The sequence below is a fragment of the Aotus nancymaae genome, unplaced genomic scaffold (assembly GCF_030222135.1).
Source record: "Aotus nancymaae isolate 86718 unplaced genomic scaffold, 86718_ANA_hifiasm-v0.15.2.pri h1tg000004l, whole genome shotgun sequence".
Classification (NCBI taxonomy): domain Eukaryota; kingdom Metazoa; phylum Chordata; class Mammalia; order Primates; family Aotidae; genus Aotus; species Aotus nancymaae.
In genome coordinates, this window is record NW_026988415.1 from 34986937 (window position 1) to 35002007 (window position 15071).

Genomic DNA, 15071 nt, shown 5'->3' on the forward strand with positions numbered 1-15071 from the left:
CTTCAGTTCTCAAAGCCTTTACTTATGCTCATTACAGTCTGTCCCATGCATGAGTAGCTCAGGCATTGAGCTGTGATTTATGCAGAATTAGGGGGCCCCTTCGGTTTTCTTCCGTTTGTAATTCCTCCCACACTCTCCAGCCTTGTAGGGCTCATTTCCCTCATTTCTCTTATTTTTTTGACCAGAAAGTTGATGAGATTTCTATCAGAGTTTTAACCTCCAACATCACCACAGCACTATGTGACTGAGACCCAACCTTGGCACAAAGGAACACAAGAAAAAAAAGGAAAACTAACCACCATGCACGTTGTTTCATCCAATTGTGACTTTCTTTAACTTCCTGTTTTGTTAACTTTTTTGGAGCCCTCAAGTAAATTTTTTTTGTGTTTTTCCACAGTTTTCAGTTGCAGTCTATTGGAAAAAATGGGCTGTAGTTACCTTACATTGCCATAGCAGGACTACAGCTATGATAGATCCAGTTTGAATCCTAGCTCTGCCACTCACTAGCTATATGACATAGGATAAATCACCTAACTTCTCTGAGTATATTTTATTTTCATCTATGAACTGGAATTTATAACTATAGCGTCCTGAAAATGATTTTTGACTTGAAAAATGATATAAAAATGATGAGCAAAGTTAAGTCTCCTAGAGATAATCCCATTATTATTTGCTACCAGAGACGAAAGATGTCCTTTGCCTAAATGTATTTCTTTGTCTTTTGAGAACCAATGTTACATTGGTTATTTTGTGGTGAAATTAGTTGTCTTTTCCACTAGAATGGAAGTTCTCTGAAGTCAGGAACTGTATTTTCCTAATTTATGGTTATATCTTCTATAATACTTCCAGACAACTGGTCCTCACTATTTGTTCAACCAATAAAGATCTCTATAAATTATCAGTCTATTCAGTACCCTATGTTTACAGTATCTTAAGCCTCTAACTCCTGTGACATTTACCTCCACCACACTCCACCTACCCACTACCGTAGTGGCCCTGTACTTCTTTTCATTCCTTAGAACTGCTCTATATCAGAAATCCTTAACTCCAATATCCCATTCTCTGACCTCGATTCCTTACTCGTCCGCCTTTACTCTCACTACATGTTTCTCGACCTATAGAAACTCTTGTTATTTTTCTTCCAGTATTTTGGTAAAAGTCTTGTAGTTCCCTTGAGGCTGTAAACCATCCTAGAGAAATTTCTCAGGTTGCTTCTCTATGTTTCCTTTGAGCTCTACTCATTGGCCCTTGGGGATATAACAGCATGTTTCTACAGCTATTTTATGTCAAGGATAGCTAAATATTATGAATTTTAGATAATCTTTTTGATTGCAGACATATGTTCAATGTGCTACATGAGGTGCCAAGCTCTAAAACGCCATTTTGGTTTATTATTACATGATAAAACAACAGATTTTCAAAAACTGGTTCTAATTATGGAAGATCTCTTATAACACACATATTTCTCCATATTTTCATTTATACATTTAAATGATTTCCATTTTCATGAAAAACATAATCTAGTAATGATACAGACCTTTTGCTGTTTTAAAAAAAGGCATGGTAGAGAGATATTTTTGAGTAAGTAATTTTCACTCAATCATTAGGAAAAAATGTTTTTATGAATCAATATAGTCGGTTTTTTTTTTTTTTTTTTATTCTGGGCCGGTGTTTGGAGAATAAATCCCTCATTAGTCTCTTACGATTCTTTAATCTCATTAACCGAGGGCACTGGCAGATTTGCAAGTGATTTGTATTACTTGGTATAAATCTAAATTTCTTTCTACTTTCATGTGTTAATAAAATTTTTACATGCCTTTTAAAGCAATAGCCAAGTATCTATGCTTAAGAATAATCATTTTTAAATGACAACTTTGAGTCATGAATTGTAGTTAATGATAACTTTCATTTTTGATGTCAGGGGGTAGGGGGGGAATATCCCTGGGGCATAGAGAGGTAAATGAAGAGGAGAGGGGGAGTGAGGGAGTAAAGAAAGATGCCTGTCTTGGTAAAACAAATGCTGGGCTTGTTTTACCTGTTTTTTCAACTCCTGAACTAAAAATTCTTTCTTCATTTTCTCTTTCCTTCATCATCCTTAGCCTCCTAGAAAATGCTGAATCTTGTTGATCCTAGCCCTAGAACCTTTTGGTCTCTCTGGGAATATATCATAACATTAAGTACTCAAAACAGAAGCCACATATGTTTAATGCATACATGGAGACCCCCAAAAGGCACCAGTTGGTGACTACTAAGATATCACATCCTCAGAATTCACATCATACACACACTGCCACACTGGCAACTTAGGCTGAAATATGTAATCTGAAGTATGTAATGATAGAATTGAGAGCAGACAGGCAATATAATCCAACTCCTCAATTATATCACACATGGAAAAACTGAGCACTTGAGAGGTTAACTGACGTGTCCAAGGTTACATAGCTATATCACAGTTTTGACACTCATTCTGTGACAAGAGGAACATTTTGTAATATGATATATTTGTTATGCTAACACTGCCATTGCAGTCACACAATGATGCATTTTCCTCTTTCATTCTCATGTTATAAAATATAAAAATAAACACAAATATTTGTTCATTGTCAGAACACCCACTCGGCTGTTTTATTATTTATGTATTATTAATTCTTTTTTTAGACAGAATCTCACTCTGTCTCCTAGGCTGGGGTGCAGTGGCACGATCTTGGCTCGCTGCAACCTCCACTTCCCTGTTTCAAGCAATTCTTCCACCTCAGCCTCCCGAGTAGCCTTGGGATTACAGGCACATGCTCCCACATCCAGCTAATTTTTGTATTTTTAGTAGAGACGGGGTTTCTCCATGTTGACCAGGCTGGTCTTGAACTCCTGACCTCAAGTGATCTGCCCGCCTTGGCCTCCCAAAGTGCTGGAATTACAGGCATGAGCCACCACTCCCGGACTTGCTGTTTTAGGTCATAGACATAAAATCGCATCCATTTGATACTTTGCTTCTCATAGCGGCAAAATGTAATTTCATTAAATATCATTGATTCATTTATTCAGCAAGGATTTGAAACCATGTTCTCAAGGCTGGGGCCAAAGGAAGGGTGTTACAAACAAAGTGGGAGATGAATTCCTCACTGCCCCTGAAGAGCTTTGAAACTAGTTAGGCGAAGGGACAGAATATGCAGAAAATGACTCAAGAACAATTACAAAGCTGTATATCTGCAGGTGCAGAGGATTGTGCAAACTGGGCATGTGAATGCTGAAAAGAGGCTCCAGAATAATGAGGGGTCCTAAATCAAATGGGGTTAATTAGGCAATTTCATGGAAAAGGTGAGTTGTGAGCAAGATTATGATTAATTGAAAGGTTGAGGCATTGAAGAGTGAAGAGCCATCTCTGTGGAGGAAGTAAATGCATGGCACTGAGATGCTAAGTAGTGTATGGGGCAGAAATGAAATTAATTTTGGCTGTAACCTCATGCCAGGCACTAGGCTAAAAGCTTTAAACATTACCTCATTTATCCCTCACAACTGTACTATCAGTGAAGTTGTAATATATTCCCCACTTTGTTTATAAGGAAACTGAGCCATTGATGAAATAAATAACATAACAGAAGTCTCACAGCCAGCAAAAGGTAGAGACTCAGACGCAGACCTTTTGTCTCTCTAGAGCTTCCTCTTATAGCCATTAAAGCTATAAGCATTCTCTATAGGGGTTTTTGTTGTTGTTGTTTCCTTTTTGTTTTTGTTTTTTGAGAGAGTCTCACTCTGTCTCCAAGGCTGGAGTGCAACGGTGCGATCTCAGCTTGCTGCAACCTCCACCTCCCAGGTGCAAGCGATTCTCCTGCCTCAGCCTCCCAAGTAGCTGAGATTACAGGCATGCATGCCCAGATAATTTTTGTATTTTTAGTAGAGACAGGGTTTCACCATGTTAGCCAGGCTGGTCTTGAACACCTAGCCTTAAATGATCCAACCTCCTTGGCCTCCCAAAGTGCTAGGATTACAAGTGTGGGCCACTGCACCTGGCCTCTCTATAGGCTTTTAAACAAGAGAAGAACATAATAAAAATAGTGTTGGTAAGAGATTATCACAATAGATATGTAAAGAAAAAGCATTACAGCAAAGTCCATCATTTCTAAATAGCTTACATGAAATAGTCACCATTAATTCTGTCACAATTAATAGTAAAGTACATACCACTCCCTCTGCTGATTTTTAAAAAAATCATATGTAAGAATATTCTGATGTGATAGGAGAAAGATGAAAACTTATTAAAACTTAATCTTTCGTATTAATGTTTCATATTCCCAGCTGTGCTGAACAATGGGAACAATACACACAATTTCATTCTCTTCCCTGACATTCGTCATTACTCTTTAAACAGATGAAGGAAGTCTGGAGTTTGATGAAGTTTTACATATGTATTTGTTTAATGTTGGTAGTATAAAATCACAGGGAAAAATTAATTTTTCTTTTTATAAATCTAGCAAAAATTATATTGAAGTCCAATATAACCTTTTGTAGCAGCTTTATGATGAAAAATCAAAAATAATTGTTCAATTAGTTTCTGCCTCAAAAAGAATTACAGGATTGAGTCAAAGAACACTTACCATGTTTTTTTTTTTTTTTGAGATGGAGTTTTGCCTTGTTGCCCAGGCTAGAGTGCTGTGGCGTGATCTCGGCTCACTGCAACCTCCACCTCCCGGGTTTTAGTGATTCTCCTGCCTAGGCCTCCCAAGTAATTGCAATTACAGGTGTCCTCCAACACACCCAGCTAACTTTTTGTATTTTTAGTAGAAACAGGGTTTCACTACATTGGCCAAGCTGGTCTTGAACTCCTGAACTCAGGCGATTCACCCGTCTCAGCCTTCCAAAGTGATGGGATTACAGGCGTGAGCCACTGTGCCTGGTCGAACACTTACTCTTAATATCACAAAGTTTCTTCCACTGCCAATAATCAGACATCTAGACTAAAAACATGAAAAAGAAAATCTACAGTGACCATCACTGCCCAGGGTCACCAAACACATGTATGTTGAGTATCAACAATGAGCCAGGTACTGAGCCAGGGGCATTTGGTTTTATTGGTTTGATTCTTTCCATACAGATACCCAAGATACGTTAGAATTTGTTTAAGAATAAAGAAATAGGTATGTTAGAAAACTTATCTGTAGGATCTCAAGCACTAGGTGAATTCTGCTCATTTATTTTAAGTGCCATGTAAATTGCCACCAATTTTAAGTTATCCAAATTCATTTAGGTATTTTAATCATCAGCTCTGTTTCCCTTTCTCCTGAGAAAGATCCATGTAAACATAAACTTCGACCTGGGACTCAGCTACCCCATTTGTCAAGTAAGCTATGAAGATCTTGGAGATAACTAGTCTAACTCCTTTAGAGAGTTAGAATAATTACCAAGAAACTGCAGAAGTCCTTTCCAGCTCCAACACTGTCTAATCTATGGAATGTCAGGGAGATGATATTAATTCTCTGCCTCTGGTCATTCTTCTGGCTAATTTATAACTGTCTCTATTTACTTTTTACTAAAAATGCAACCTGAAACTAGAAGAAACTCCAAAAGAAAGAAGTTTGAAGTTATTTTCTTTTAAGACAATACTCTTATTACTCTTACCCCAAAAGAACTTGTAACACAGAGCATCAACAAAATTAGAAAGAAAATAAGCATGCCATTTAATCTTATTAATGTCTAGTCTATTCTTAAAGCCAATCCAGGAAGGAAATTCCTGTATTCTCCTGGTAATCTTGAGAAGTTGATGAAATAGTGCCAAATACATTCATTATTACTTGAAATTGACTGAACTACGGCTCCTTGAAAATGTTACCCGTCTTTATATCCCTACAATATATCATGCCATGCCATGTCCATAGTGAGTTAGTTCTTTATGCTAAACTTTAGATGTTAATCAATAGTGATATTCAGCATAAGACTCTGGTGACCTGAGAGGCTCAGAGCTCTTGCAATAAAATTTGAAAAGTGTTTCTAGTGTTTTGTATGTACTGGAAGGGGCTGACCTAGTTCATTTTTATTCTTGTCAACATGTATCTTCTCAAAAGTATTCTTAGCATATAGGATATGACCAGAACAGATTAAACAATCATTTCAAATTCTAGCACAGGCAGAAAACAATTTTAGGCCATGTATTTTCCAAGGTCTGCTAAGTTTAGGGAATTGGAATATCAAAGCAATGAGATCACTGTCTAGTTTTCCACCTCTATCTACTGAAATTGAATCTGAGCCTTTAGAATTTTTTTGAATCTATGACATAAATTTACATATTCTATAAATTCAATAGTACATTCATATAAATTTAAAATGTAATATAAATTTGTAAATTCTGTATAAAAATACATATATACCTATTCAGTGATACATATACAAATTACATATACTACTGTGCTTACAAATATACATACAGATAGTTAGAGAACAAGGCTCTTTGACTAGTGTTTTTTTGTTTTGGGTTTTTTTTGTTTTGAGGAGTCTCGCTCTGTCGCCCAGGCCAGAGTGCAGTGGCACGATGTCAGTTCACTGCAACCTCCGCCTCCTGGGTTCAAGCGATTCTCTTGCCTCAGCCTCCTGAGTAGCTGGGATTACAGGCATGCACCACTACGCCTGGCTAATTTTTGTATTTTTAGTAGAGACGGGGTTTCACCATATTGGCCCGGTTGGTCTTGAACTCCTGACCTCAGGTGATTGGCCCGCCTCGGCCTCCCAAAGTGCTAGGATTACAAGAGTAAGCCACCACACTTGGCCTAGACTAGTTTTCAAAATACATGTCTGTTGTTCCAAAATGTTTGTAAAACCTTGGTGGTTTGATATTTCTTCTCCCTTTTTTTAACCTTTAAATATTATAGGAAAATGTACTGATAATATCATTGATTTCTAGAAAATAGTTGTTAAGTATTAGAATATCCATTTACATAGAATTATTATTCTACATAACAAACATCTACCAGTCATTGACTCAGATCTAGCCTATATAAAATTAGTCTGTATTTTAATTGATCTAACATTTAAAAATCGAGAGATACCGCTTTTTAAAAATCCAGTTTTCTGATTTCTCTTGGAAAATCAAAAGATCTGGCAACACCAGCCCAACATTCCAGTGTGACCACAATCAGTAGGAACTGTGTAGCTTCCACTCCCTTGAAATAGGGCTGTGCTCTTCAGGACATCTCAGCCAAATAGGCCATCTCAATTATTTGTAGCATGTTTGATCCCTATACTCATTTGAGTTACCAACCCCTGATTGGGCCAAACTTTTCACACTATAGAGGTGGACTAACTCAGAAGTTAAATGACTTTCCTAAAGTTATTTAAAGGGAGAACAAGATGGATAAATACAGTCCTTGCCCTCAAGAGTTCATAGTCTGCATCAGGGAAATACACATATAAATAATAAAGTACAGAATATGATAACCAGAACCACGTAAAGAATACGTAGGAAGTTGCAAGAAGGGATTACATCTTGGTGGAAACATCAAAAATGGCTTCATGAAGGAAGTGTCATTTCACAAAGCAGGACATATCAGGAACCAGTTTGTCAGGTTTCTCAGCAAAACTCTAGCTCTGATACTTGCCAGCTTTCTTACTGAGGCTAAGTTGTTTAAAGTCTCAGAGCCTCAGTTTTCTCATACATAAAATGGAGATAATTTAGAATCACTGAATAAAATGCTCATGAGGATTAAATGAGAAAATAGAGGAAATAGAGCTTGCACATAGTAAACAACTAGCAAAATATTCTTGTTACTTTTTAATGAAGAAAATAGAGGATTTATAGAAGGAAAAGGAAAAGGTGATTCTACCCAGCAGGATGAACATCTAGCTGGGAAATTGCAGGGCAGGGTCAGAGAATAGCAAGTACAAAACAGAGGTGAATTATAAATAAAAATGGCAGCCACGTGAGCGGCACACTCTCCAGGTCCTTCCAGCACACAGCAGCTTGAATCACCCCACTAACACATTAACCAGGAACAAGCCCCCTGCACACAACAGAATCAACATGATTCCATGCAAGCCCTGACCTGTCTCCCACAACTTCCCTCCCTTCATCCTGCTCCTTCCTAAAGCTATCTGGGCCACTGGGGCTCTGCAGAAAAGGGGACATAGCATACATGCAGGACAGAGGCCACTGACTAAAATCAGGATCCTCCCCAAAACTGGGGAAATGGGGTAGGGTCGGGGTGGTGTGTCCTTTCCCAGAGACAGTTCGTAAGGACACAAAGGGAGCGTAAAAGCCACTTCACCCAACTGACACACCACTTTCTGCCCTGACACCTGGATGATTGGAGCCCCCACTCTTCTCAGCCACACTTGTATAGACACACTTGCACACTTGGTGCTGCCAATAACTGAAAACCTAATTTATTCCCACCACAGAAACTCTTTCACGGATTCTTCAATGGTGAATTTGCGATTCCTGGAGTGAAGTGCAAATGCTTGATGGTTTCTCTTGCACAACCAGCTCTTCTCTAAACAACAGAATTAGGTAACCCTTACGTTCCACTGTTGGGATTCAGAAAATAATACCCTAAAGTGAAGGCCTCAGAGGCAGCCTCAGAAGTGAAGTTCCTCTCTGACCTTCTGCCCTCTTGTCTCCTGCCCTTCATTCTTCCCTAAGGCAAGCCATAGAAATGAAAATTCCTCTTTCCCAAGACTGGACATAGAAACCAGAAAGTGTTTCCCCTCTAGGCTAGCCACAGAAACTAGATTCCCTCTTCCTCAAGGCATGCCATAGAAATCAGTATCCTTTTTCTCCAAAGCCAATCATAAACCCTAAAAATATTACCCTAATTTCCCCCCATTTTTCTGTGTAAGAAAGAACGGGACATTAAGAAATTACAACCATCATTCCACAAAGGTCCTATCCCATACACAGGAAGAAGAAATGCTAGAACAGACAGGCCAAGAAGAATCTGAACAGACAAGCCTTGCTAGTTTCCCCCACTCAGTCTGTTTCTATTAACTCATACCCTTTTTATCTAATCACATTTTTTTTTTCAGACGGAGTCTCACTCTGTCACGTACGCTGGAGTGCAGTGGTGTGATCTTGGCTCACTGCAACCTCCGCCTCCTGGGTTCAAGCGATTCTCCTGCCTCAGCCTCCTGAGTAGCTAGGATTACAGATGTGCTCCATCATGCCCAGCTAATTTTTGTATTTTTAGGAGAGTCGGGGTTTCACCATGTTGGTGACGCTGGTCTCGAACTCCTGACCTTGTGATCTGCCCGCCTCGGCCTCCCAAAGTGCTGGGATTACAGGCATGAGCCACTGTGCCTGGCTTAATCACATTTTTATATGGCTGCCCTTGCTTCATTGAACCTAAGCATAGAAATATACAGTTCTCTCTGCATCTTTGGGTCTTTATTCTGCAGGTGTCTGTGTCATGTAAAAGTATGACCAAGTAAATTTGCTAGACTTTTCTCTTGCTGATCTGTCTTTTGTTATGGAGATGGTTGCCAAGACCTTTAGGGTGGGAAGGAAAGGAATCACCCCCTTCTTACCTCCTGTACCACTAAACAAGGATTTCAAGAACACACACACACATACACACACACACACACACTTATTTCTCATAAACACACTAATAGATCCAACCAACACAAAGGGAACAAACATAGCACCTCACCCAACACAGACAAAATCTATCAAGAGGGAACTGAAAGTAATCTCACCATAGAACAATTTTTTCTGAAGTGTTAACAACAGTGAACTATATAAAACTACACTAATAAAAGTGAACCATAAAAAACTACACTATGATTGTACATACTGCAAAACAAATGTTATTTTGAATAGTATACTTCCTAAGTGTTAGACTATGACTTCACAATATTTGTTTGATATGATCACATATCCTTTTACCTTAGTTGATTCACTTTTTTTTCACCTGCACCTTGCCATCCCTTTTGTTTCACTATTGTTACTAAGCAGAAATAATTTCAAAATAGTCAAATTAGTCATTCATTTCAGTCAAAAGTCTACTATTGGTTTGTCTATGCCCTTTTCTTTATATATACATATATTTTTTTTTACTTTTTTGAAAATTTTCTAGTTAACAATTCAAGATGATGTCTATGCCGTTTTCTTCCAGCAGTTATACAGCACGTTTAATGTGTAGATTTAAAAATAATATCACTTATTCAAAAAATATTTATTGAAAGACTAGTTTCTATTTCACTAAACAAATAACTCATGAGTACCTATCATGTGCAAAGCACTGTGGTGACACTAGGGATACGGTACTGAAGAAGACAGACAACATCACTAAACTAGTTGGGATAGGGAGACTGCTGTAGGAAACAAATGTAAGTTGTGTATTTCTTTATGTAACAGCACCAGTGGGTCAACAGGTTGGCATGTCAATAGTCCTTCATAGTATAGTTAATCAAGGACATAAGCTGACAGAGGCTCAGCCTTATTTAATATATGGTTTCCAAAGTCACTCTCAGGCTTATCTCCATTCTAGCTAGCAGGAAGAGGAAAAGATAATGGAATAGGTCACTTCCATGTGAAGGGACTTCGTGGAAGACTAAACAGCTGAGATCTGAGGTGGCACACATGACTTCCAATCATATTCATTTGGCTAGAAATTCAATTTATTTGTCTAAGCAATTTAATTCTTATTAGTATTAAACTGCAGTGGTGTAGGAAATTTAATTCCTGACAGGACAGCCACACTAAACTGTGGAAATTGGGCAGCTAGCTGCCTCTGCCCACATCCCTATCCTCATGCAGCTTAGACTCTAGTGAAGGAAGTAGGTCATACACAGGTATATTAAAGATGTATTATTAAAAATCATGATGAACATAACAAAGAGAAACACAATGGAATATGAGCATGTAAGACAGGAAGAGCTCACCAAGTCAAGGAATTCATTAACACCTTTCTTAAGAAAAATAAGCTAAGCTTTGTATGATGTGCGTAAGTTAACCAGAGAAAATGAGATAAATACATTCCAAGCTAAGAAGAGAGCATGGTCAAAGGCCCTGTGGCAGGAAGATGCTGAGAGAGAACAGGGATTAAAGGAAAGCTAGTGCACCTGGAGTTCAAGATACTGAGGCAAGCTCAGAGTGAGATGAGACTGGAAGGTGTGAGTAAGGGTAGATCATTCAATGCTTTGTAGATCTTGTTAAGACTTTGAACTTCCCCCAAGAATTGGTGACAGGGAGAATTACATGTTCATATCTGTATTTTGAAGTGACTTGCACTGTGGAAAATGGACTGAAATGGGGCAAAAGCAGATGCAGGAAAATGACTTATTAGGTTTTGAAGTTGTCTAGGTAAGAGATAGTAGATTGCACCAGACTAATGGTGGCATAGCCAGAGAGAAACAAAAGTGAGAGATATTTAGGAGAAATTGAGAGTTACTGATAAATTGAATATGGCAAAAAAAAGAGAGAGAGAGAGAGAGGAAAGAAGTATCAGAGATGATTTAGGCTTGCCTGCCAGAATAGACAGTGGTGCTATGGGTAGAGACCATTGTTTGGAGAGGTAAATTGTGATTTTACTTTTGAACATAGTGAGTTTGAGGTACCTTCAGGACAAGAGATATATCATGCAGGCAGTTCATTCTAAAAGCCTGGAGGTGGAGGAACAACTTATGGTAGAGATAAAATTTTGAAACTTATCTGAGTAAGGTGGTATTTCAAGTGTTAGACATGGATAAGATCTCCTAAGGAAAGAGCACAGATTGAGAAGGGATATCCTAAAACTGGCTAGGATAAGATGCACCTGTAAACAAGAGAGAGAAAGAAGGAAACCAAAGATGTAGGTGGAAAACTACGTGAGACTTGTATCCAGAAAATTAATAGAACATTTCAGGGAGTAAATGGTCTAAACTACAGATTGCTGGCAATGAGGGTCAAAAAAGCTGGCATAATTGTATTTTTTTGTTTGTGTGTGTTTGTTTGTTTGTTTTATTGCTGTTAGTCATACAAGTTCATTTATTTATTTATTTATTTATTTAATTTTTATTTATTTATTTTTTGAGACAGAGTCTTACTCTGTCACCCGGGCTGGAGTGCAGTGGCACAATCTCGGCTCACTGCAACCTCTGCCCCCCAGGTTCAAGCGAGTCTCCCGCCTCAGGCTCCCGAGTAGTTGGAAGTACAGGCGCGTGCCACCACGCCTGGCTAATTTTTTGTATTTTTTTAGTAGAGACGGGGTTTCACCGTGTTAGCCAGGATGGTTTCGATCTCCTGACCTCATGATCTGCCCGCCTCAGCCTCCCAAAGTGCTGGGATTACAGGCGTGAGCCATCGCACCCGGCCACAATTTCATTTCTAAATGTTACATCGAGTTCCCTTTTGCACGTTGTTGGCTTTATAACAGTAATAGTTTTAGTTGGGAAATTCCTTCATTCATCCTTCAATTTATTTAAAGAACATAACTCAATTTATTTAAAGTACAGGAAAAGAAGGTGGGGGCCAAGAGATAATGAAAAAGTACTGCAAGTTCCTCCATGTACACTTGAACATTGGTTCCTATATCTAAGTTCGCTATAGGAACAAAAAACTCTTAAGAAATTGTATTCTTAATGCAGCTCATTGGGAGCATTTTCAGCATTTTCACTTTTCCCATTCAGTAGTTGTAATTGCTTCTTAAAATCAAATGGTTGCATGTTAGAAAAAGTAAAAACTGCTGTGCACATTACAATAATCACCAATTAATGCTAGCTCAAGTTTTGTGACAGGATAATGTTCTTTACACAGAATGAGATAACGATGACATCAGTTTACAATCAGTATCTATCAGCAGAGTCAGTCCGATTTCCAGTTATGCCATTGCATTCCAAAAGGAAAAAAAGAACGAAGAAACAATTGCTACTAAATGGCTCCAGGTTTCACTTTTGTTGTTAAGAAAATTTAAAGTAACAATGATAATCATCGTAATTAAAAATTCAGGCTATGTCAACCACCCACACTTCACTCCTTTTGCTATGTAGGCTGTCAGTTTTAGGAAATGTAACCCTTGGTTCCCAGACTATACCAATCATAGAGAGTAATTAAGACCCGAGATTACATTTCAAGCAGTATTGGGCTCAAATTTTCCATTTGATTTTAATTTCAAATATTATTTATTGAGTATCTACTATGTGCCAGACACTCTTCTACGTGGTAACAATATAGTAATGAAAAAAACAGACGTAAGTCCTTGTTGTGATGAAGCTTATCTTTTGGTTCATTTTCATTTTGTGAAGCTAACTTTACCAACACCATTTTCTGACTTTGCTCATATGAGATTTGGATACTTGAAAGGAAAAAATAGTCTTCAAGGATATTTCCCTTTTCTTTTTCCTTTATTACTCCTGCTGCTAGGAAATATTGAAATCCCTTAGGAATCAAGGAAGAAAATTATTTGTGTGGCCTGGCTCTCTGCATCACTTTTATCCTTCCTCTGTATTTTAAATCATTAGCCTTATCTTTTAATTTCCCACCATGACAAGGTGAATTTCTCCACTTCGCAAAGGGTTTTGATTTGTTTTGTTTTTTGTTTTTGTTTTCAGTGGGAGAAAAAAAGCAGGCTTCATCTCCCCTTCTGTATTTGAAGGTTCCTCAGCCTATTAGTCTCCAAATTTTCTTCAGTCTTTTCTAAGCTTGTGGTAGCCTGTTCTCCAGCAGATGGGACTCCTGACGACCTGGCTTGACATCACAGCACTTCCAAAGTAAACCATTTACTCGACTGTTAAAAACAAAATAACAGACAGGGTGGCGAGCAACCAAGTCTGAGGACTCTCCCCCAGGATCGCAAGCTGACCTATCCCCTCTTCTTCTACTTCTCGTTGTAACCAATAAAGGGCATTCCTGCCATAATAAAGAATAAATAAATAAATAACAACAACAATAATTCAGAATAAGAAAAATCCCCTCACACCTTTGGAAGTCTTTATGGTATTCTCACCTCCAAACAGCTACTATGGTGTGATAAGAGAGAATGCAAAAACGAAGAGGAATAGGGGGAGTGTATTTTCCTCTCTGCCAAGAAAACAACACAATTGTGACATTAAAGGGCATACAAAAATTTAAAAAACTTTTTTTATTAATGTCAAATTGTTTTCTGAAGTTGTATTAAATGATACTTCCACTAACAACATGTGAATGACAATATATTAATTGTCTGTCTTTGTCAACTTGACTGGTTAAAAAAAATAGGTATCTCATTTTATTTTGTTTTTTTATATTATTTCCAATGAGATAGAACCTCTTTATGTTTTCTCACCCTTTGTAATTCTTGTTTTGTGAATTGTGAGTGTATGTCCTCTTGTCTGATTTCTGTTATCACTTCACTTCTCACCCACTGGCAGACACCCAAGGTGCCTCCCCCAACATTCCACTCAAACTGCTCTCCACAATCTCCTTGTTACTAAATCCAATGGACATTCTTCAGTGCTATCTTACTCAGCCTCTCAGCAACTTTGATACAGTTAACCACTTCCTCCTCCTTGAACACTATCTACATTTAGCTTCCATGGCACACTGCCACTCTGGCTTTTCTCTTACCTACCTCTCTCTCTGGCCATTCCTTCACATCTTTAAGGACTTTTCTTTCTCTGTACATTCCTTAAAAGGCAGAGTTCTATCTCAGGGTTCTGTCCTAACTAAGCATTCTCTCTTTTCTTACAGTACTTACTGTCTTTCAACCTCATAACATAGACTACTATTTATTCATGCACTATTCATTTTATTTATTTACTCTTTACTTATGTGCTATTCACTATTACTATTCCTTTCTTCTGAGTTCCCGGCTCATATAACCAAATGACTTCTGTAAATTTCCATTTTCAATCTTTTAGACACCCACAACTCAACATTTCCAGAACATGATTCATCATTTTACTTTCCAAAGCTGTTCTTACTTCTTTTTGCCACCACCCCAGCTACAATCCTATCAATCACCAGTTTCTTCTAATTCTTTCTTCTAAATATTTTTCAAATGCCTCCTCTGTTAAGCATTCTCACCGATGTACCCCTTTTGCAAGCCACCATTATCTTTATCTTTCTTTCTCGGTCATGGAAAAATCTTCTTAAATGGTCTGCGAGCCTCAGATTGAGCCCACTCCAGGTCATT